This window comes from Myodes glareolus, chromosome 19, assembly GCF_982192425.1.
Source record: "Myodes glareolus chromosome 19, mMyoGla1.1, whole genome shotgun sequence".
NCBI lineage: Eukaryota > Metazoa > Chordata > Mammalia > Rodentia > Cricetidae > Myodes > Myodes glareolus.
In genome coordinates this window covers 43,429,158-43,451,721 of record NC_142044.1, presented here as the reverse complement: position 1 = coordinate 43,451,721, position 22,564 = coordinate 43,429,158, and the positions used below count along the sequence as shown (strand labels likewise).

The window sequence follows — 22,564 nt, the reverse complement described above, 5'->3', positions numbered from 1 at the left end:
AGTGGGCTCTGGCAGATTTAAAGTGTAGTAAGGAATTATGCTGGTCTAGAAAAGTGGTGACAGCAGACTCTTTTCTAAGGTCCATGACCTCACTATCTCTGGGAAGCTCTCTGACTAAAAGCAGCTTAGAAAAGATTTTATACTGACCTACTGTTTGATCTTCAAACGAAAAACAAAAGCAGAGACAGTGAGCTCAAAATGAAGCAAGACCATAATGCTCCAAGTTCATTCCTAGGTACATACATCTTCCAACCAGTTTCCACCTATTTATAATTGCCTCAAACAGTGTTACCAAGGGGACCAAGTGTTCAAATATGTGAGCCTATGGGGGACCTTTCTTATTCAACCACCCGTCGTCTGGGACTCTTTTCTTTACAGAACCTGGGGAGCATAACAGGAAACCACAATGGACACAATGCAGAAACAAAACAGTGAGTTGTGAGGAGCCCAGCACCAGTGGGTCCATCTACATCAAAGCTCTTGTGTCTAAGGTTAGGTACCAATATGGAAGAAAGGTTGTGAAAGCTAGAATACTAGAGAGTTAGCTCTGAAATAGTTTCTTCTAGTAATGGCTATATAAAGAAGAGAGAGACAATGGTGGTATGGATCAACATGTAACAGAGAAGGCTCACCCCTTAGCAAAGGACCACAGGCAACTAACGACTGCCGAAACAGTTAGCCTCTCCCAGGGTTGAACCCACTTATTTACTCATCAGACTGATAAGTCCTGAAGCCATATACACACAACAGCAAAAATGCATTCCACAAGTTGTGGGTGCATATTATTACATAATGTCTTAGGGTTTCTGTTGCTAGGAAGAGACACCATGACCATGACAACTCTTACTAAGGAAAACATTTCAACTGATGACTTCACAGTTTCAGAGGTTCAGGCACTTAACATCATGGTGGGACATGGCATGCAGGTGTACAGTGTTGTTGAGGTAGCTGGGGGTTCTATACCTTGTGCAGGCAACGGGAAGTGATCTGTCTCACTGGTGTAGCTTGAGCATATATGAGACCTCAAAGCCCACCTCCACAGTGACACACTTTCGCCAACAAGGCCATACCTATTCCAACAAAGCACACCTCCTGATAGTGCCAATCTCTAGGAGCTTATGGGAGCCATAAAAATTCATCCATGAGACCCCACAAGGGAAGAAATGGGGCACACAGGAAACTCCCACCTGTGATTATGACAAAACAGGAACATGTAGGATACACTAAGATAATACTGAGGTGCTGTCTTGCCACCTGGGAAGAAATGAGTTCTCTGTGTCCTTGTTCCCTGTTCTTGCCTTGGGGAGTACCAGGTCCTTGAGGGAGCACGGCATACATCTGGTCTCCCTGTGGGGAGGACAAGGGTACTTTCTTGGGTTTGGGAAAGGACATTCCTGTAATCCTGGGGAATAACTAGTGAATAGGGAACTGGCTTTTGTGTCCTTTTCTATTTAGTGTCCTGGTATGCCTCTTGTATGGATGTATCTCTCTCTCTTTTGTTAGGTCAGGGTTTCTCTGTAGCTTTGGAGCCTGTTTTAGCACTTGTACTGTAGACTAAGCTGGCCTTGAACTCATACACATCTGCCTGCCTCTGCCTCCCAAGTGCTGGGCCACCACTGCCCAGGTGGGATGTATACCTCTCTCCCATGTGTGTGGAAATTGTCTTCTGTGGTTTTTACTGAATGTATTTTGCATATTTTTGCAGGAAAAATTCTTCTAATTCTTTTACTCCTGTAATTCATAGTTGCGTATTTTTCTGGTTTCCCAAAAACTCACATTTCTTTCATAATATGACATAATTAAATTATCACAGACCTTGTATTTGTATGATTAAATTTCTCTTGTCTTGTAACCCAGAATTCATACAACATCTGCTAAGATTACAGCTTCCCAGTGTGCTTTTGATTAGACTTATGTATTTCTCAATTTGAGGATTATTTAATTCCTTAAGCTCTAAGATAGTTTTTTACATGTGTCTCTATTAAGGTCTATTTTCATATCTTGAATTTCTCTCTGATTTAATTTTTTGTTTTCTGAATTAATTCAGGAAATTATTTGTACCCTGATAAATCCAATGGTGAACTCATCTGAACATATTCAAAATCATTCTTTGGAATACTGTCTTTGAATTTTATTTATGTCACTTTTCCTGTTTGCCACTACTATGGGATTGGCCATTTTGAGGGGAGCTATGTTGTCCTGGGTTTTTATGTAACTTCTCTTTTTGTAACAGGGCATGCTCTTCTGGACTGAGTTTGCTGGTCAAGTGTTTCAGATACCTTTGTGTGCAGCGAGTGTTTGGATTGGTATTTGCTGTTCCTAGTTGGGTTGTGCTTGGCTCATCTGTGTTTTTTCTGAGCTCAGGTGTGGAGACACATGGTACTGGCTGGACTGTAGATGGGATAGGTGACTGGTGCTGGATGAAGTAACAGTGGTGTCCCTTCTGACCTCACAAACCAGCCTTCAGGAACTGTGATGGGATATGTGCTGGGCAGGGTTCAGAATGTCCCACACCCTCTGATCACATGAACTAGGTCATGTGTATTACAAGGGTTGTCTTCTGTGCCCTATGTATTCACATATATTCTGACCGCATGACCCACTATGCACACGGTGCCATAGGTAATTCTCTAAGGCATTGATCTAGGGGTTGAACCATCCTTGATGTTGGCACAGTTCTGCCAGCCTGCTAAACTGATGTTCCTGCAATCACTGATGCTGCTCACATGTCCGCTGTTTAACTAGCTCAGGTCAGATAAAGTCAGCCGATTGTACTCTTCTGTTTGTATCCTCTGATGAAGCCTCAACATGTTAAAATAAATGCAGATTCCTTTTGACGTGCTTTTATACATCCATGGACACATTTATTTTCTTCTTGTTGTTTTTCCTACTCTCATTTAGTATGATTTCAAAAATCCACCTGCTCGAGATACTTTTTGCAATTAGCATCATTAAAATTATCCTCACCCATGGAAGTGTATTTTCCTGGGCCTTGATTGGTTTTTTCCATGCATCTACCCACTCTGAAAACTGCTGTTTGTTCCTATAGTGTTACAGTGTGCACAAGTATCCCAACACTCAGGTGGTACAGCCAGGAAGTCCCCAGGTCTGAGAACAAGTCCTGGGATACAGTCCAAGTATACTATGTAGTATGAATAATAAAAATCCAGTCAGACGGTGGTAGTGCATGCCTTTAATCCTAGCACTCGGGAGACAGAGGCAGGTGGATCTCTGTGAGTTTGAGGCCAACCTGGTCTACTACAGCAAGTTCCAGGACAGGCTCCAAAGCCACAGAGAAACCCTGTCCACTGGAGAGATCTTACCTCTACCAAGGGCCAGACAAACAAAGGGGGATCCTGCAATGCTCTCCACCAACCTCAGACTCCACGCTCCACTGAGTTCTGGTCTCTTCTCCCTTTATATTCCTTTCCCATCCATATTGCTTCTGTCTCCACCTCCCTAGTGTTGGGATTAAAGGAGTGTGAGCCCAAGCACTGAGATGACCTATGTGTTGGCTCTCTCTCTCTCTCTCTCTCTCTCTCTCTCTCTCTCTCTCTTTCTCTCTCTCTCAAACATTTTCAATCTTATGTAGCCCAGGGTGATCTTGAAATCACAGAGATTCTTTGAACTCTGTCTCCCATCTCCTGGGACTAAAGGTGTGGGTCACCACTGCCTGGCTTATATGGCTGACGACTGTGGCTGCTTTGCTCTCTAATCTTCAGGTAAGCTTTATTTATTAAAACACAAATAACATACCACTGTAGTACTCATTATTGCCGATAGAAATCATGACAAAACCCACTGGTAGGGAAGGGGTTTTTTTGCCTCTTGTGTCCTGCTCAAGTCCATCATTAGGGAAGCAAGGGTGGGAACTCAATCAAGAGCAGGTGACAGATGGTTACTGGCTCACTCTTCATGGCCGCCTCAGTTTGCTTTTTTACACAATTCAAGACAACTGGATCTCCCATAGCAATCATTACTAAGAAATGGGTGCTGTAATCTGCCAGCAGCTGCAAAACCCCAAACCCAGTTTCAGATGCTCAGCAATTAACCCTCTTTGTTTTAAAGCCATCTTTCCGTGTAAATGGATGTATGTGGGAAAGATATCGAGTGACAGATGCTAGATCCCGAGAGAGTTATGGCAGGAACGTTCTCCATCTGGTGTTTCTGTTTCCCAAACTTCCAAGGTGAGAATAAAACAGAAGATCAAAGCGCAGCAGGGAAGGTAGGGATGCCAACAGGAATTGACATCTATTTTCCATATGTAGCTTTGACTGTAAGGAAGATCATAATCAGCAGGAGGTGAAACATAGCCCTGTGTGTGCATTACAGGCTTTGCTGTGGGGAGGCAATGTCTGGAAGAACCGGACGTTTAGTTGTTTATGTGTATGAGATGGTTTGCCTAGAGGGTGTGTGATACCGAGCAGGGCTTTATGTGGAAGAGGTGTCTGCCTTTGGGTATATGGTACAGAATTAACGAAGGGACCAGAGTCCTAGTGAGAGAGACAGAGAGGGGGGGCAAGGAGGGAGGAGAGGAGAGGAGAGGAGAGGAGAGGAGAGGAGAGGAGAGGAGAGGAGAGGAGAGGAGAGGAGAGGAGAGGAGAGGAGAGGAGAGGAGAGAAGAGAAGAGAAGAGAAGAGAAGAGAAGAGAAGAGAAGAGAAGAGAAGAGAAGAGAAGAGAAGAGAAGAGAAGAGAAGAGAAGGAGGTAGAGAGAATTGGTTTTGAATACTAGGTCAGGGACAACCATCACAGCCTATGTGTATCTGTGGCAGTGGATGTAGGGGCAGAGACACCTAGCATGATGTGACGCCTAGCCTTGCATGATGTTTGGAGATTTGCTTTACACGAAGAATAAATGAGGTGGACATGACCTAGGCATGTATGGAAGCCATTGACTGTAGGGGGCATACCTAGGTGTAGCACTCCAAGGAGGAGTATTTTAGCAGGACCTGACAACTAGCCATGTAAGCATACAAGGGGCTTTAGCTGTACGATAGGTGTTAAGAACTGCTATTTTCAGTACCCTATAGGTAAAGCACCCCTGTCCTTATCAACACACACAGTTATGTGTCAGGTCCTGATATATTTCTCATTCCCTTAGAACCCAAACTCTCCACACACGGTTAGGCAGCAGGTGTAGCAATGTAGTCCCACATTTAGAGCCTATGCAATCACACATACATGGATTCTCAGGAGTCAGGCCTGAGAGAATCTACTCTTCTAGAGCAATGCCACACACCCAGAGCCAGGTGTCTAGTCCTTTTAGGTACCCCAGATCTCAAGACCAAAGCTACACCACAGGATTAGGAGAAATCTATTGGCATCTTGAAGCATGGATAAGGTTCATTCAGACCTGAATGCATGATTACTTGCTTGTTCACATGTGTACATACATGTGTCTATGTGTTGTGTTGTGTGAACCTGTCATTTTGCTGTTGGAAGGAGTTACATAGCAGGACCTGATCTAAACATGTATGTATATGTAGTTGGTTGTGAACAGATAATACCAGAACCTGACCTTGGACTTATGTGAATGAATACGGGGGTGCTGTGTATGGTAAGTTTGGCTGTGACATAGTATATGAAGGACCTAGCCCTGTGCATGTGGCTTTATCTGTAAAGTAGGGGCTCTGATGAAGGACATGCTACACAACTGTGCCAGAGGAGGGTTGGTTGCAGGGGAGGGTGGACCTAGCAGAACCTGACATCTAGCCCTTTACGTTTGGCATTGGCTATAGTAGTGAGCATTCATAGAAGGGCCTGATGTATATTCATGTGTTTATATTTTGGGAGTGATATTTCAATTTAACTTTGGGGATACCTACCACGTGGTGATGGCACACACCTTTAGTCCTAGCACTCAGAAGGCACAGGTAGGCAGTTCTGTGTGAATTTGAGGCCAGGACAGGCTCCAAAGCTACAGAGAAACCCTGTCTCGAAAATCAAAAATGGATGGCGATACATTTCAGGTGATGACACTTAGACACGATGGTGTGTGTGTGTGTGTGTGTGTGTGTGTGTGCGCGCGCGTGCGCGTCTGTGTGTGTATGGGGATTTGGCTATGGAGGAGTGGACACGTAGAAAGCCTACATGAAAAACTGAGTCTGTGGATTTGACTAGAGGGACTAGAAGGACGTGAGGTATAGCCATGAATGTATTGGTGTGACTTCATCTGTTCCTGAGGGAACAAGATGGACAACCTGCTACATAGCCAAGCACACATGTGTGCATGTATGTTTGTTTATGTGTCTCTGAATTTTGGTTGTAAGTTAGTGTACACCTAGCATGATCTAAGACCAATGTGCAGGTGGAGCAAAGGCTGTGACAGAAGGAACAGCTGGCGTGACATGACACCCACCCTGTGTTCTGTCATTGACTGTAGACGTCAGCATTACTATCAGGACAGGAAACCTATGCATGTATGCGGGTGGGACTTTTGAGGTAAGTGTAGGGATACCATGTAGGACATGAGTGCTTGTTTTGTTTCTCTCTCTCTCTCTCTCTCTCTCCTCCCCTCTTAACTTTCTCTCACCTCTCCTCTCTCTAAATCTCTTTCTCTCTTTGTGCGTGTGTTTGTGTGTGTGTGTGTGTGTGTGTATACCAGAGAGAGAGAGAGAGAGAGAGAGAGAGAGAGAGAGAGAGAGAGAGCAGGGTTTACATATCAGGTAGGTGCCAGATATCAAACTCCATCTTTATGTATATGGGTGTAATTGGCTATACCGGAGGAGACTCTTAGCATGACAGGACACCTTGCCATGCTTGTGTATTTGAAGTTTTCCTCTAGCGGAGGTGTTTCTGAGGAGGACCTGACAAACAGTCATGTGCATGAGACTCTATTAGGAGGTATACCTAGTAGATCCTGACACTAACTGTACATCAGGGGACTTCGATGTTAAGAGAGGGAATCAAAGAACATGACGCATAGTCCTATGTGTATCAGTTTATATGTAGGATATTTGACTATACTTAAGGGAGACCCTGGCAGGACCTAACAAGTAATCCCCATTGGAGAGGGTTAACTGTAGGTGGGAGATTCCTAGGGAGACCTGATATCCAGCTGTGTTAGAAGAATGTTGTCTGTCAGGTAGGGTTTACCTAGCAGGATCTGAAACCTTGCCCTGTGTCTTTGGCATTGTGGTGGTAGGGTGTTCAAGAGGCCTTAAGAATAATAATGCATATCAGTGAGGAGCAGTAGAACGGGGTCTCTAGCAGCACCCCATACCTGGTAAATATATGTTTCCTGATGGGGTGAATTAGTGTCCTTCCAGGCCTGTTAATATACTAGATTGGCACTGGATGGTCTGATATCCATGGGTACCACCAGGGATATATACCTAGAAATATATTTGAGGCTGCTGCAGGGTGATGCATGTGTTTCAAGGGCCTTCAGCTACCATTACAGGAGTTAACATATCATGGCCAGAGTGTTTAGATACTAAGGTTTGATATCCCAAAATTTATATGAGTTGATGTCATGAGGTATCACAGGGCCTGATAATTAACAATGGAGAACGTCACTTGTGTGGTGTGATGGTTTCCTGTGGGTACCAAATAAAGCAGTGTGTTTTGGACAGAGTGGGAGATCATCGGCCATGGCCTGGAAACTAGCACTTAGTGGGGTTAAGTGAGTGTCATTCAAGGTCCATGCCTTGGTATAAATACGAGGTCTGGAGACTCAATTGCTCAGCAGGACCTGATACCTAGCAGCTAGTATGTGGTTGAGTGGGAGCTTCTTCATGGACCAATATTTAGGAATGTATTTGAGGTTGTGTGTCCGGGGGGGGGGGGGCAGTGTTCAGCAGGGTCTGACAGCGGGCAGAGCTCCCTTCTTGGGAGATCCAGTCAGAAAGAGAAACACATTCATTACTCAAGGCCCTTCTGAGATTCTTTCTTATCCTGCTCACACAGGGTTTCTGGGTTATCTGAGAGGACAAAGAGGCACAGGTTATGTTCTGCACTGTCAAAATGCAGAGGGGTCTAAGTTGGGCAGGGATACAATAATATCTAAACACTGGGAGACTTTCCCAAGGGGCCCTTCTGATAGGTTCCCCAGATCTCGTCAGTAATGTGGGTGGTTGTCTGTAGTTGGAAGGTGGAAGAGCAACCATTTCCTTGTCCTCCACAGAGTGTCCTCATAACATCCAGTGGAGCCTCTGAGATCCTCAAAAGCTCAGGCAATGGCATGTTCGTCTTCCAGGAGACGTAGAGGTGAGGACAGACTCCACATTAAAGATCACTAATGCTCAGTGTGCACATCCTCAGGCAGGAATTTCGGGGTTCATGATTCAGTATGTGGTCCGGCACCTATGAGAGAAGCCTTATTTTAGACTAATGATGAGGCTGGCAGAAAGATTCATTCATCAGTCCTTATCCCGTGGTCTTTGGAAAATAGCAGCTTTCTTTTTGGTGGGATTTGGGTCCTAATAAGGCAGGGTCGATGTCAATTTTCTTATGTGACCTTCCTAAAGGAAAACTCAGTAATGACTCGTCAGGAAGCTCTGATTGCAGGGATTGGTTTGTCCTGGCTTCCCTGCTCCTGTCCTGTGAAAAGGCTCTAGGGTCAGGGAGGAGAGCAGGTTCCCAGCAACACATCTGTATCTGGGCACTGTGCTTCCTGTACCCCATCTCATTCAACACTTGCCTGGACGACACAGGATGCACATACGGTGACAGTGAGCTTTGTCCCAGAGCATGTCCAACAGAACCAGGAGATCTGAGGAGAGAAGGGAGGTCAATGAGAGTCCTGGGGTTGACCTCTGAGACTACAAGCGACCCAGACTGCTACCACAATGGTGCTCATATCTGGGGACAAGAAATTTAAACAGGGATCCACCCAGTCATGCTCTGTCCAAAGAGCAAGCTCTCTGAGCATCTCTGGGACTCAGTTTTCCCCACTGCGAAGGAAACAGTACTGAGCAACGTTAGGGTAGTGTGTGCAGAGATCTGGGTACAAATAGCTGGTGTTGACTGCATCTCTTCCTGTTGTCTCCATCAGGGAGACAGTGAGGAAGGAGGATGTTAAATGTGTGAGCCTGATCAGAAGTTGACTGATCTCAGATAACAGTCTAAAAGCCACAACAGGCTCCCTCTAGTGGCCAGCATTAAAAAGTGCACATTACACTCACTGGGCCTCTTGGATAGCAGGTCTGCATTCTGAGATTCACATTGTTAGAGACTATCACATGAGCTTGGGGCCCCTGGTCCACTTGGGTTGTCTCTTCTGAGATTCCATGACCTGGTCACAGTCCCCAAGTGTCCCTTGCCCAGGCACTGGTGACAGTAGAGTACATCAGGACTGACTCACTGATCAGACAACCGCTGAGGAGGAAGCAGCTCCATTTCATCATGCTCCTGGCTGTGGAGCCCAACATAAATGAAGTCACTGGGGAGTAGCAGAGTGAATGCCATCTGTATCGTGTGCTGTAGTTATTATAATCCCCTTGTGTGAGAAGATGCTCATCTTCTTTGTTTCAAACTGTCCCTCCCCAGTGATGTTAAGATCAGAGGGGAGAGATGTGCTACCTACACCAAGTTTTCTCAACATCCCTCTGAAGCCATGCCTTGAGTCTTGTTTCTCATTCTCTTTCTTGTCCTCTGTAACACAAGCTCAATGACCACTTTCCCTTCGGATTGAGGAAAGCCTGCCTGGCCAGCCTCAAGCTTCCTAACCCATAAGGCAGAGTCAAGTTTAGACCACAAACCAAACAGATCTCAACGACCCCAGGCTGGTCTATCGTGGTCTCAGTGATACCTTCAGCCATGTGCTGCCCACAGATGAGTCTTGGCATTCAACCCCATCAGAGTGGCCATCTTTCACTGCATGGAGCAGTGAAATGCCTGCCACATGCACCCGACAACACTTCCTAGCAGAACAACCAAGCAGACAGCTGAGCTGAAAGTCCTACCTCTGTGGTTGTCAAGGCTGTCTAGGCCTGATTCCTGTGACCAGTGGGACCTGGGTGTAAAATAGGTGTAAGAACGCTTGCCCCACCTCTGGCCCCTATGTCCTAGGCTAGATAATCCCAACTCACTTCCAAAGCAGAACAAAGTTACAACATTTCTAAGTGATGCCCATTTCCCTCCAGGTGGCTGTCACTTTCCTGTCAGGAGAAAAGTACAGTTCTGATAAAACTCCCTACAGTGAGGCCCCTTTAGAAACACAGTAACCAGAGCCGCACACAATGTGACTGTGTCTTCTCTGATGGGCAGGACACAGGGATAAAAAGGAAGAAAACAAAATCTCAGGGAGCAGAGGTAGAGGAAGGAGGGGAAGGAGTTCCCTTGCTTTTATGTGGGGAAACATTTCACTAGAACCAGAAACCTGAAGGAGCAACTGATATATGAGTTCTGTTGAAATATTTCCCTGTAGACTGGTCCACAGGGTCTATACATTCATGGGCAACTTGGACATGGTATTGACTAAAGACCACCTCAGACAAGGATGCTGGGAAAAGCCAGCCCTGTACCATATTCACTTGAAAACCATGGTGTCCTGGGAAGTAACCTGTGGTAGATGGCTGACCTCCTCTTCTGCTGGACAGAGACCCTTTCTGCTGGGTAAGTGGGCACCCTGCCATCTGGAATTCCCACAGAGCTCCTGCTTCTGAGTCTCAGGCCACACTTGCAATCTCCACCCGGTGTCTCCTGATGTACAGAGCTCATCACTTTAAACAGGAAGGACCCGTGGGAGGGGCTCTGAGGGAATCTGAAACGAGCAGCACTCAGTCTCCACTCTCCTTACCCACTGAGCTTCCCTCTCCCCATGGCTCCTCCCCTCTGTCTCTTCCACCCCATCCACATTCCTCCCTCTGCAAACTCTTTCCTGCTCTCTCTGCAGCCTCTGTCTCTCATCCTCTGGTCACCATCTCCAGCTCAACTATGTCCCTTTACTTAGAAGCCGGGAGAACTGTGGGACTGGAGATTTTGATGTCAGATTTGGAAATTTACATACCGTCATAGGTAATCGAGTTAATGGGCCAATTGCAAAAGACAGATGACAGTTTCAAGTATGAAAATTAGATGAAATAAAAAAATTCAAGACATAACTATCTGAAGATATGGGGAAAGAGCACAGCAAGAGTGAAATTTTGACATTTTCCAGAATTGATGTGTGTCTTAATATGACTGTATTATGTGTAAAAAGCAAGTCCCAAATGCCAAAGAGGTCTCTCTTCTGTCATATGGAAAATCTGGAGGTCTGCAGGAGCCAAAACATGAATGACAGAACACTGAGGACATGGAGCAGGACAGTGGTCCCCAGGGATGGTCCACAGTGTCCTGGGGAGGGGAATGATCACCTCTACCCTCACGGAGAGTCCAGCGTGTGCTGCAGAGTCCTAGTTGGTTCAGTATCAGGACTCTGGCAGCTCTGGGAACCCCACTAGCCAGCAAGTGTGAAGAAGGTTCAATGCCCAAAAAACAACACAAACCCAGTAAATAAATCACTGAGGCATCCATGAGCAAGTCTATCCATGGCAACCAGCAGCCAAGTGGACTCTCTCTGTGTGTTTGATGAGTAGGGCTGGAAGCTCCTACCTAGAAATTGTGGCTTCGTGCACTGCCTCTAGCACTGGTGTCCTTAGAGTGAAAGCTCTGACTTCAAATCCCAGGACAGGAGCCCAGTGTCTCAGTGACAAACCCTGAGTCCTCAGCCTTGTTCTCATGGCCCAAATGGAGAGAACTCAGTCAATCACACCAGGAAACCTATCTGGACTCTGCTGATTGGTCAGTATGAAGTCATATGACTTATGCTAAGATTTCAGGTGGGGATTCTGTGAAAACACTGTTGGTGCATAGAATTTAATATTCTGTGCCTTGATTCCAATGATGTATCAGCAATGGCACATGTCCCCAGGCTACTGCCTTGTGTCCACACAAGAACTCCTGATGGCACTCCTTACCTCCAAGTTTCTGTTCATGCTGGACATAGACTTCTATTCTGAAGGTTAGGTTTGGACTTTGCCCCCTGTTCCTAGTCCATCCTGAATGAAAGTACATTCAGTTCAGTCCTGACCCTGTCAAGATGAAAAAATCACAGAACTGTTACGATTCTGCATGAACTGTTTGGAGGAACTTACCATTGACGCCATACAGCTGATGAAGCCAGGCATGGCAGTGTACATCTGTAATCACAGCACTCAGGAGGCAGGGGTGCATGGTCAGTCTCTATGGGTTTGAGATCTGTGTGCTCTACAGAGAGAGTCTCAGTTAGCCAGGTCTATAAGTGAAATTCAGTCGCAAAACATAAAATATAAAATGCGGATTCAGGAAATTTCCCTACCTCATTTGCAGAATTCAACAGAACACTCAACCTTTTCGCAGTCCTGGCTTCACTGATAAGCAACAGAAACAACACCTGATCCCAGTTGTTGCTCAGAAACTAAAAGTAGCTATCACTCCCTAAGCAAGGTGTTTCTTGTTCTGTGTATGTGGTACTCACCAGATGGTCAGGGTTCTAGAAAGTACGTGACCGCACAAGCTGGCTGTTGTCCTTCTGGATGAAGATCAGGTCAAACCTTCAATATGCACCAGTGTTAGATAAAAGTTCAGATGGTCAGGATGGAAGCCGGATGCCAAGTACAACAGAGAAGATGGTTCCTCCCTTGCCACACCTCCACAGTCTCTCAGCCTCCCATTGCTCTGCAGTCAAGAGAGTCACTGGTAACTTTCCCTCTGTGTTGGGTCTGGCAGAGGCCAATTCATGGGATTCTTTTCTTCATGACATCAGGACCAGGCTTCAGAAACTCCTCTTCTACCACACACAGATACTCACTGCACTCAGTCTTACCTTCAGGGGATGATGCGCACAGGTAAGGCCCTGGATTATCTGTTGAGTTCGGTTCCCCTTGGCAACTCAGCGAGCTGCTCCCTACCTGGAAGGTGTCCTGGAAAACAGTTCAAACCCCACACTCACCAGTGTTCACACTGCACCGCTGACTGTCACCAGGAGCTCCATGACGACCAAGGTTTCCTTGTACACATGGCCGTATGGTGGGCATTGGTCATAGAGAAGTCCCCAGGCTGCTGGCCTTGTGAAGGCAGAACTCAACATTAGGCCTGGGAAGACATACTTACGTTCTCACATTGGAGCAGAACAATGGTAATGTGAGGTCTAATATAAGTTATAAATCCCTGTGAGAAGGGAAAATGATGCCAGATTCTTGGATCAGGCGATGGGAGGCAACATGGAAAGCCTGGATGGAGGAGCCTGTGAGGACAAAGACACAGATGTCATCAGGACCATAGGCCATGTCAGATAGGACCGGGGGAGGACTCCAATTATGATGGAGCACCCTTCTGTCCAGAGAAACCCTTCATCAGTAGACCCAGTCAAGAAGGCCTTTCCAAGATCACCTCACACTTATCAACCTTGACACAAACCAGAAACCTTCAGAGCAGAGACTTTCTCATCATCACTGGCAAGAAACCAGAGTTCCCACTCTGCTCTGCAGGAGACATTTGTTCCTGGTCTCACTTCTTCAAGACCCCTGCCCAGCAAAACCTCCTTTTCTCCTGATTCATTTCCAGGTCAGCTCCTCAGGACAGACTCTAGCCCTCTCTCTACAGGTCTTCTCATTTCCTCTTTACCTCTCCACCTCCCTTTCCCCTGGTCCTCCCCCATTACTCCCTTCCCCCACTGTTTTTATGCTTCCTGCAGTTCTTCCTAAGACAGTCAGAAAGCAGTTTGGAGACGATGGAGAGATCACAGTGGACTGAGCCTGAATCCTGTGTGCAAGTCTGTCCTGTTGACAGAGGCCGGCTTTGAGATACTGGGGAAGCCTTGTCTGACAGGATCCATGATACAAGGGCATCATCTGGGGCATCTGGTACTGCACTGGCCTTTGGAAAATTTGGATATTGGCCATCTAGCTGCTGTGTCTGCTTTCCTCTGAAACTTCATTGCCTTTTCTACTACTGCAGTAGTAAAATCCAGTCTTGCAGAGTTGACTTTAGCTTGTTCTCCCCCATCCAGAACTGTCTCCCACAGGCTCAGATGCTCCACAGGAGGAGGCCAGCATGCAAAGGCCTGGATTGGCGAGACAACAGCAGGACCTGCCACCCCCAATTCCTACTACTCCATCCATTCCCCCTGCTCAACAGATACCCCAAGCCCCACCTCCCTCAGCCTCAGCCTACTTCTCCCAGCACCATGTCACCCTACTGTCCCAGGACTCAAACTACTGACCCTGGGTCCTAGGGTAAGTCACACACCAAGTGTTGCACCAACCCCATCTCAGTATGCTCAGCCTCTCCCCTTTAGGGACTCCATATGCAAAAGAAATGCTTTAAAAAAACATAAAAGAAAAGAAACGAAGAAAAACAGAACAGAGAAGTATCTATTTTTTAAAGGTTTATTATGTTATCTTGCTCAGGTTGGGAGCCAGAGGAATTGTGTTTTAGAGACAATCACCCCTATCCGTGACCTTCATTCACATGCGCTAACCATCATTTTGTTCTCAGTTGATGTTTTTAAGTATCTTCCCCTCAGGCAAGAGCAGCACACGTGATGAGAGCATGAAGACGTGCTGTGTGTCAGAGCCGACCTAGCACAGACTCATGGTCTATGAGGTCCAGAGAGGGTCCCACCGCCGTGTTGCTCTGCTCCCCTTGGCCATCCAGGTTCAGAGTAGTGTGTGCCTTTTACAAACTTGACTTCTGCCAGCCTTTGAACAAGGAGGCACTCACAGGGCAGGTGTTCCTTGAAACTGCATGGCGGTGGGTTGTATGATCCAGAGGGCAGTGCTGCTGCAGGTAAGGAGACTCCAGAGGTGGTCGGTGGGGAGTTCAGGGTCAAAGTACGGATGCTCACTCCTGCCACAAAAACACATATGACTCAAAACTATTCTTAATTTCTAATGAATATTTCTACAGAAAAAGCTAAAGCTACCTTTTAAATTCTGTAGAATTGAAGGCAAAGAAAGAACTCTGCGATCTTCTACAATGAGCACAGCTATAAGATTTATATTTCCTGATTTCATGTGATTCTACAAGACAGTGAACACCGTGGAGTGCCGTCATGAGAGCAGACACACAGATGAGAGAGAGTGCAGAGAAAGACTCTGTCATCCACTGTAATATTTGGGAATAATTTTCAATGTAACTTTTCATCATTCCAAGTAAAGATCTCAGTAAACCTCATTTTAGGACTGAATTCCTCCATGCCTTAGATTTCCCACATGTCCCAGTGCTTCATTCTGGATTACCTTGTTCACTGTCTGCCTCTCCCATGTTCACATTTTTCCAGGGTCTTTTGCTTTGATGAAGAGAGTTGAATGAGTCTTTCCTTGACACTGAAAGACCTGCATGTTGGAAGAGACATATGAATGACCATATCTCGGGATAATAGTAAAATACAGAGTTTCTAATACACCACATCACTGAGTATTTAATAAGATGTATAAGGTAAGATTCCAAACACAATTTCTTAACTGCCATCTAGAGCAGAACTGTAAGCTGTTAAGCTTGCTGTGACCTGTGCTATTCCTTGACTTCCCACAGGGGAAGGTGTTTGTAACACCGTTTTGTTTTGTTTGGGCTTTTTGAGACAGTGTTTCTGTGTGAAACAGTTCTGTCTGTCCTGGAACCAGCTCTCCTAGACCATGCTGGCCTTAAAAAAGCATGGAGATCTGCATGACTCTGTCTCCTGAGTGCTGGGATTAAAGGGGTGTGCCGCTATCACCCAGCATAAAGTATGTCTTTTTAAAATAAATATAAATGCTGGGCGGTGGAAGCACACACCATTAATCCCAGCACTTGGGAGGCAGAGCAGGCAGATCTGTGAGTTTAAGGCCAGCTTATTCTACAGAGATTGTTCTGGAATAGTTAAGGATACACAGAGAAACCCTATCAAAAAATATAAAAAAACAAATATATATATATATATTTATATATATATATATACCTGAAACATCATCTACATCATCCAGGAGGCCGAGGACCATGGTACACAACTGTAATCCCTTACTCAGTGGTAAACACATCACGTTGATTTGAGGCCCATCAAGTATACACAGCAAGTTTCAGGTCACCCAGGACTACACAGTAGATTATCCCCTGCCCCTGCCCTGCTTTTTAAAAGGCAGACTTTCTCTGTGTATCCCTGGCAGCCCTGGAAATCACTCAGAGATTGATCTGCCTTGGCTTTCTGAGTGTAAGGATTAAAGGCCTATGCCAACACTGGCCAAACTTCTCTTAAAAGAAAGGAAAAGACCCTGGGGGGTGGTGGCACATGCCTTTAATTCCAGAATTTGGGAAGCAGAGGCAGGAAGATCTGCCAGTTCAAGGCCAGCCTGGTCTACAGAGTAGATTCTAGGACAGGCTCCAAGGTAACACAGAGAAATCTTGTCTCAAAAAAAATTCCTCTAGGGACTGCATGGCTAACCGCAAGCTGTGGTTGGTGTACGCCTCTGCCCACCAAGACCTCTCACACGGGGAGGTTGGGCATAGAGCAAACTTCATAGAACAATGTCCACTGAATCGATATTGTTCCCACACCACTATAAAGTCAACAAATGTGCCAGCGTGCAGAGCTCCATATAATCCTGCTGTCGGGGGAGTGCTAAAGAGACGGCTCACTGGCTAAGAGCACTCACTGCTCGCCCAGGTTCAATTCCAGCACCCATATGGCAGCTCACAACTCTCTGTAACTTCACTTCCAGGGAATCCAACACTCTTACACAGACTAACATGCAGGAAAACACAAATGCACATAAAATAAATACATAAGTCTTAAAAGCAATATAAAATTAATATTAATTTTATTTAAGTGAACTTTGAATTAAAAGAGTAATGTGGAACTAACCCAAGCACCTCAAAAGAACTTGCTGGGAAGAAGGCATTTAAGATCCATTCCTCCCTGTTAGTGTATGCATACCCAAATGATTTTAATTCAACAACTTTTTTTTTTCTTGAGACAAAGTCTCTGTGAGCTCCGGCTGTCGGGAACTCGCTCTGAAGAACAGACTGGTTTTGAACACAGATCACCTGCCTTTTCCTCGTGAGCTCTGGGAGTAAGGCGTGAGCCACCACCACCTGGCTCAATAACAAATGTGAGCCTGGCAGCTGTGGTGCTCCTGTCACTGCCTAGCCCACTGTCCCCTGCAAGTGCATTCAGTGAACCTCTTTTCTTGCTGGGCAGTGGTGGAACACGCCTTTAATCCCAGTACTTGGGAGGTAAAGACAGGCAGATCTCTGAGTTCGATGCCAGCTTGGTCTACAAGAGCTAGTTCCAGACAGGGTCCAAAGTTAAAAAGAAACCCTGTCTTGAAGAAACCAAAACAAAAAACAAATCAAAACAACAAACCCATTTTCTTCCTAACAGAGGCAAAGGCAGATAAAAGGTTGAGACCCAGACTGTCTCAGGGAGGCTCTGAGCGGATGCCACAGACAGTAATCGCAGGGCGGTGTGGACCTTAGCTTACACTTCAGCTCGGATCTTAATCAGCCACTGATCCTCGGGTCATTTACCTTCTGAGAACCTCAGTCTTCTCACCTTGACAGAACGGGCTGGCTCACAGATGTGATACTAAAAAACCCAGGGTTCAAATACCACCTCTACTGTTTCCTAGCCGTATAATCCACAGCAAGCCAACTTCCAGTGTCGCAGCTTCCACAAAACAAGGATAACACTTTATAATATTTTGGGAAGAAGGGTTAACAAAAGTAAACCATGACAAGAGAGCTCCGTAAACGTTGGCCATTATTACTGTGTGGAAAAGGGAAGAGACTTCAAATGGAAGGGGTGGTGGGCAACCGGTTACCATGCCACGGAAGACATGACAAGGTTTTGGAAAGTGACACACTTAGTGGCAACCTCTTGCCGTTGCAGGTGTGTCAGCTTCTGGCGGACACCAACAGGCTCTTTTAAGCCCTCCCTAATGAAGATGATTGTGCCTATACTGGCAGACAGACACGTGAACGACCCAGCATGGAGTAAAAGGCAACTTACATTTCACTTTACTTCCCTCATGGAAGTGATAGACCACACAATCCCTAAGGATGGGACCATGAAACCAGCAAGACAAAGAAGAGGTGTCACAGTCTAAAGCCCCATTTCTTTGGCCCTGGATGGGGAGGTGTTTCCTTTTACCTTCTTTCATGGACCTGAGCCTCAGAATAAAAAGGAACCCGGGTGGTCTCTGGTCAGGACTAAGCTCCTTATCTCAGTTTACCAATCTTGCAACTCTCAACCACCAAGGCTTTGCTAAAACGGTGCTGTGACACACCTCCAAGTGAGGCCTTCGGGGTCCCCTTTCCCGGCAGGGCTGAGCCCTTTCCCTCTTACCTCAGTGTCCTGCTGTCTCCATGATGCCAAACTCAACTCCCTCGACCGCAACCAGTGCAAGAAAGATTCACAGCTCAGATGGAAAGGGATCCTGGCATTTACAAGCCAAGGAATGGAGGGAAAAGTATCCTGGCAGTCGGGGAGCGGGGGCAAGAAATACCCAGCATCACAGCTTGGGAGAAGAGTATTCCAACAGTTGGGAGCCAAGGAATAGCACAGGGCACAGTAAATGTAGCAGCTTACAGCCCTGCTCTAGGAAAAGGCTTCACTGCCAGGGAGAGTTCTCCTGCTCGCACAGCTCTCTGGACCAGAAGACACACAGCCCCCGGCAGTGGCAAGAAACACCTGCCACGTGGAGCAATTAGTTGTTCAAATTCAGGTAGAAGTCAAGGCCGACAAAGAGCCACAAGCCACTCTGGATCCAGAAGACCCAGGGGAGCAAAGCAACAACAGTTGAGACCCCGTCTGGATGCCTCAGTGGAGCAGTCTCTGCTGGGTCTGCTCTGAAACACAGCAGGCCCTCGTTATCTCATCCAGCCTGCTGCTCTTGCCCACAAGACCCTGACAGAAAACACCAAGTGAGGCCAAAGTGATCCCCAGGTTGTGTGCATGGAGACCATGGAGAGGAACGATCTGTCTCTGACACAATTCCTCTGGCTCCTGACCTGAGCAAATTAAACATGATAAGCCCTAAAAAAGAAAAAGAAAAAATACAAAGATGATGCTCCCCTATTTTCTTCATATTTTTTTACATTTTTATTGCTGCAGGTGGAGGCCCTGCCAGGGAGGGCTGAGCACTCTGACTCATGAGGGTCACATGGCTGCCTTACCCTAGGACACAGGGCCAGTAGTTGGAGTCCTGGCGTGTCTGTGGGGTGGCTGGCTGTTGGTCAGTGGGGGTGGTTGGAGCAGCAGGAGTTGCGGGGGGCAGTCTCTTTCATGCAGGCCATCCTCCTGCACCGCAATGAACTTCTAGGAGCCACTGCTACACCTACGGCTGTTGAAGTTTTTGATTGATGATGATAGCACCAGGAAATCCTTCTCTTGGCAGTGCTTGGCCTGGTACCAGCAGAGGGCAAAAAGCTGTCTGCAGATGAGGTGTCCACCATTGGGTTCCTGTTTGCAGCCTTTGTTGTCCTGCATCGTCTTCATCTTCGGGCAGGAACACTCGGCGTGGAGGCACAGGCAGGCCTGTACCAGAGCCTGTTTGCAGCGTGGATGCTCAGGAGGTGAGAGCCAGCTGGGCTCTGTGTGGCTGCTGTGAGCTGGTTGTTGCTCTCATCATCCAAGCCAAGGTCTGGTTTCTCCAATTCGTGGTCGTGGGTTTTAGTGTTATAACAAGTGATACACAGGTCATAATCCTGGAGGGGGAAACAAGATGAAGGTCAACTCTACAGCACTAAAGGAATTCAAAAGCATTTTATATATTTTGCCTGTGCTAAAAAATTCCTTTTGTAAAAAGACAAAAGCATTCTCTTCAGCCCTGTCACTTCCCACAAAGGCAGGCATTTTTATACATATTTTTTTCTGAGAAAGGGTTTCTGTGTAGCTAAACTAGGCTGTCCTGGAACTAGCTCCTGTAGACCAGGCTGATCTTGAAATTACTGAGATCTGCCTGCCTCTGCCTCCCGAAAGCTGGGATTAAATTCATGCACCATCAACACCCATTTTCTTTTCTTTAAGAGAAGGTTGGCCAGTGGTGTCACGTGCCTTTAATCCCTGCACTCAGGAAGCCAAGGTAGGCTGATGTCTGAGTTCAAGACCAACCTGGTTTACAGAGTGAGTGACAGGTGAGCTAGGGATACACAGAGAAAGTCTGCCTTTAAAGAGAGTGTGGGATATATACTGAGTAGTCATGAGTGACTGGTTTGTATATGCTTCTGCCTACCAAAGACCTCTCTTGTAGGTAGCTGTGCACAGAGCAGACTTCAAAATACAAAATCCATTGAATAAACACTGTTTTTACACCACTATAAAGTCAAAACATGATGTCAGGGATCAGGGCTGTAAACAATGTGGCAGAGGAAGGGCTGGAGAGATGGCCCAGTGGTTAAGAGCACTGACTGCTCTTCCAGAAAATCCAGAGTCAATTCCAGCTCCTACATGGTAGTTCACCAGTTAACTCCAGTTTCAGGGAACAGGACACACTCACACAGACATACATGCAGGAAAATAGCAAAGCACATAAAATAAATATTAAAACCACAGTAATACGAAATTTTAATTTCACTTTGATCAACTGAACATCAAATTTAAAAAATGTGGAATTACCACAAGCACTCAGAAGAACTTCCTGGGCAGAAGGCATTTGAGATCCATTTTTCCCTGTTCCGTATATGCACACCCAAATGATTTTAATTCAACAAATTTCTTTTTGAGACTGAGTCTCTCTATGCAGCCCTTGCTGTCCTGGAAATTACTCTGGAGATCAGACTGGCCATGAACACAGAGAGAACCACCTGCCTCTGCCTCCTGAGTGCTGGAATTAAAGCGTGAACCACCACCACCTGACTCAAAGACAAATTTCAGTCTGGGAGCTGTTGTACACCTGTTATTGTCCCTTGCAAGTGTATTCAATAAAACTATTTTCTTCCTAAAATGGGGAGGAGGGAAATTCAGACATGAATTGAGACCCAGACTGTCTCAAGGAGGATTAGAGTAAGATGCCAAATAGTAATGCCACAGAAAAACACAGGATTCAAATACCACCTCTAGTGTTCTTAGCTGTAGAACCCACAGCGAGTCACCTCCATTGTCTCAGCTTCCATAAAACAAGGACGATATCAGTCTAAAGTACTTTGAGAAGAAGGGTTTATAAAAGCAAATCACTCAGAAGAGTGCTACATAAATGCGTTATTACTGCTGAGAGAGAGACAGAGAGAGAGAGAGAGAGAGAGAGAGACTTCAAACGTGAGGTGTGGTTGATACCCAGGTGCTGTGCCACGGGCAAAACATAACAAGACTTTGGAAGCTGACATACTTAGTGGCAACTTCTTGTCATTTCCAGCTTTGTCAATTTCCTGGGGAATACTCGGAGAAAGGCATGAGAACGCCCCAATGTGGGGGACTAATCAATGTTGTTTCCCTTCACTTCCTGCATTGAAGTAAATCCCTAAAGCACATGACCGAGAAACCAAGAAGACAAAGAAGTGGAGTCAGTTACAGCCCCTTTTCCAAGCCCCTGAATGGGAAGGCGTTTCCTTCCTCCTTCTTCCACAGACCTGAGGCCACAGAATAAAAATGAACCTCAGTAGTCTCTAGTCGTGACTAAGCTCCTTTCCTCAGTTTATCAATCCTGCAACTCTCCACCCGCAAGGCATAACTAAAATGGTTTTGCAGTGCACTTCTGAGCGAGGCCCTTTTCCTCTTACCTCAGTTGCCTGTGATTTCTCCATGATGCCAAATTCAATATCCTCAGTCATCACCAGGTGCTACAAAGTATCACAGCCCAGGTTGAAAGGGATCCTGGCAGTCGGGAGCCAAGGAATCCTGAGTGCTCCATCTGGGATGGAAAAGTATTCTGGCATTCAGGGGCCAGGAAATACCAAGGGCTACAGCTCAGGTGGAAGAGTATTCAGGTAGTCGGGAGCAGGGAGTAGCATAGGTCACACACAATAAGCTTAGCAGCTCACAGCCCTGCTCTAGGAGGAGAGGCTTCACCAGCGAAGGTCTTACACTTTGGGTCCAGTGCTCCTGAGTTTAACAGCTCTGCTCTGCTCGGGGAAGGTTTCCCAGCCAAAGTGTTAGAGCCCTGCTCCACTCCTCTGTCTCCAGCTCCTGTCCTCTGGAGAAAGAAGGTCTTCACCTAACCTCATTCAAGAGATTTACTGGGAGGGAAGAATCCAGGAGAGCAGCTGCCCCTGCCAGGGTGGAAGAAGAGCAGCTGTTAACTCAGCAGGCACAGGGTTTATCTAGGGTTTCCTCGGGGTGGAGTTTTTTCCAGAGAGAAGGTTTACAGGGTGGGAATTGGTCAGATTTCATTCCCTTCAGCTTGGATTGGCTAAATTTCTTATCAGGGATTGGTTTGTTTCCCTGTACAGGGATTGGATGGTTTTCTGCTTAGCTGGTAAGGGGCAGATTGAGCTCTGGTTACAGGGCCAAAGTGTGTTTTCTTCACTGGCCCCTTTGAACCTTTTGGCTCTGATGTTAAAGCCAGGGCATATTTCTTTGATTGACTCTGATTCTAGGGCCAATGTGTGTTTCTTTGGCACTGGTTTCAGAGTCAGGGTATGTTTATTTTGTTCTGGACTAAGGGCAAAAGTATTTCTTTCACTGACCCA

General features: G+C 46.3%; 2 long non-coding RNA genes across 4 annotated transcripts; one reads left to right on the top strand and one right to left on the bottom strand.

Annotated features, from left to right (window-relative positions):
- Positions 1 to 4,579: 4,579 nt before the first annotated feature.
- On the top strand, positions 4,580 to 18,289 carry LOC148118963 (uncharacterized). Of its 2 annotated transcripts, XR_015735647.1 has the most exons (5): positions 4,580 to 4,706; positions 8,127 to 8,209; positions 10,371 to 10,558; positions 10,839 to 15,403; positions 17,322 to 18,289. It is a non-coding gene; the product is annotated as an uncharacterized LOC148118963 (long non-coding RNA). The 2 variants fall into 2 exon arrangements; XR_015735646.1 differs by having other exon boundaries at positions 10,371 to 15,403.
- LOC148118962 (uncharacterized) lies at positions 14,339 to 22,375 on the bottom strand. Of its 2 annotated transcripts, XR_015735645.1 has the most exons (5): positions 21,656 to 22,370; positions 19,115 to 19,645; positions 18,285 to 18,974; positions 15,205 to 15,300; positions 14,339 to 14,812 (listed from the first exon to the last, which is right to left on the bottom strand). It is a non-coding gene; the product is annotated as an uncharacterized LOC148118962 (long non-coding RNA). The 2 variants fall into 2 exon arrangements; XR_015735644.1 differs by having other exon boundaries at positions 18,285 to 19,645; positions 21,656 to 22,375.
- Positions 22,376 to 22,564: the final 189 nt, after the last annotated feature.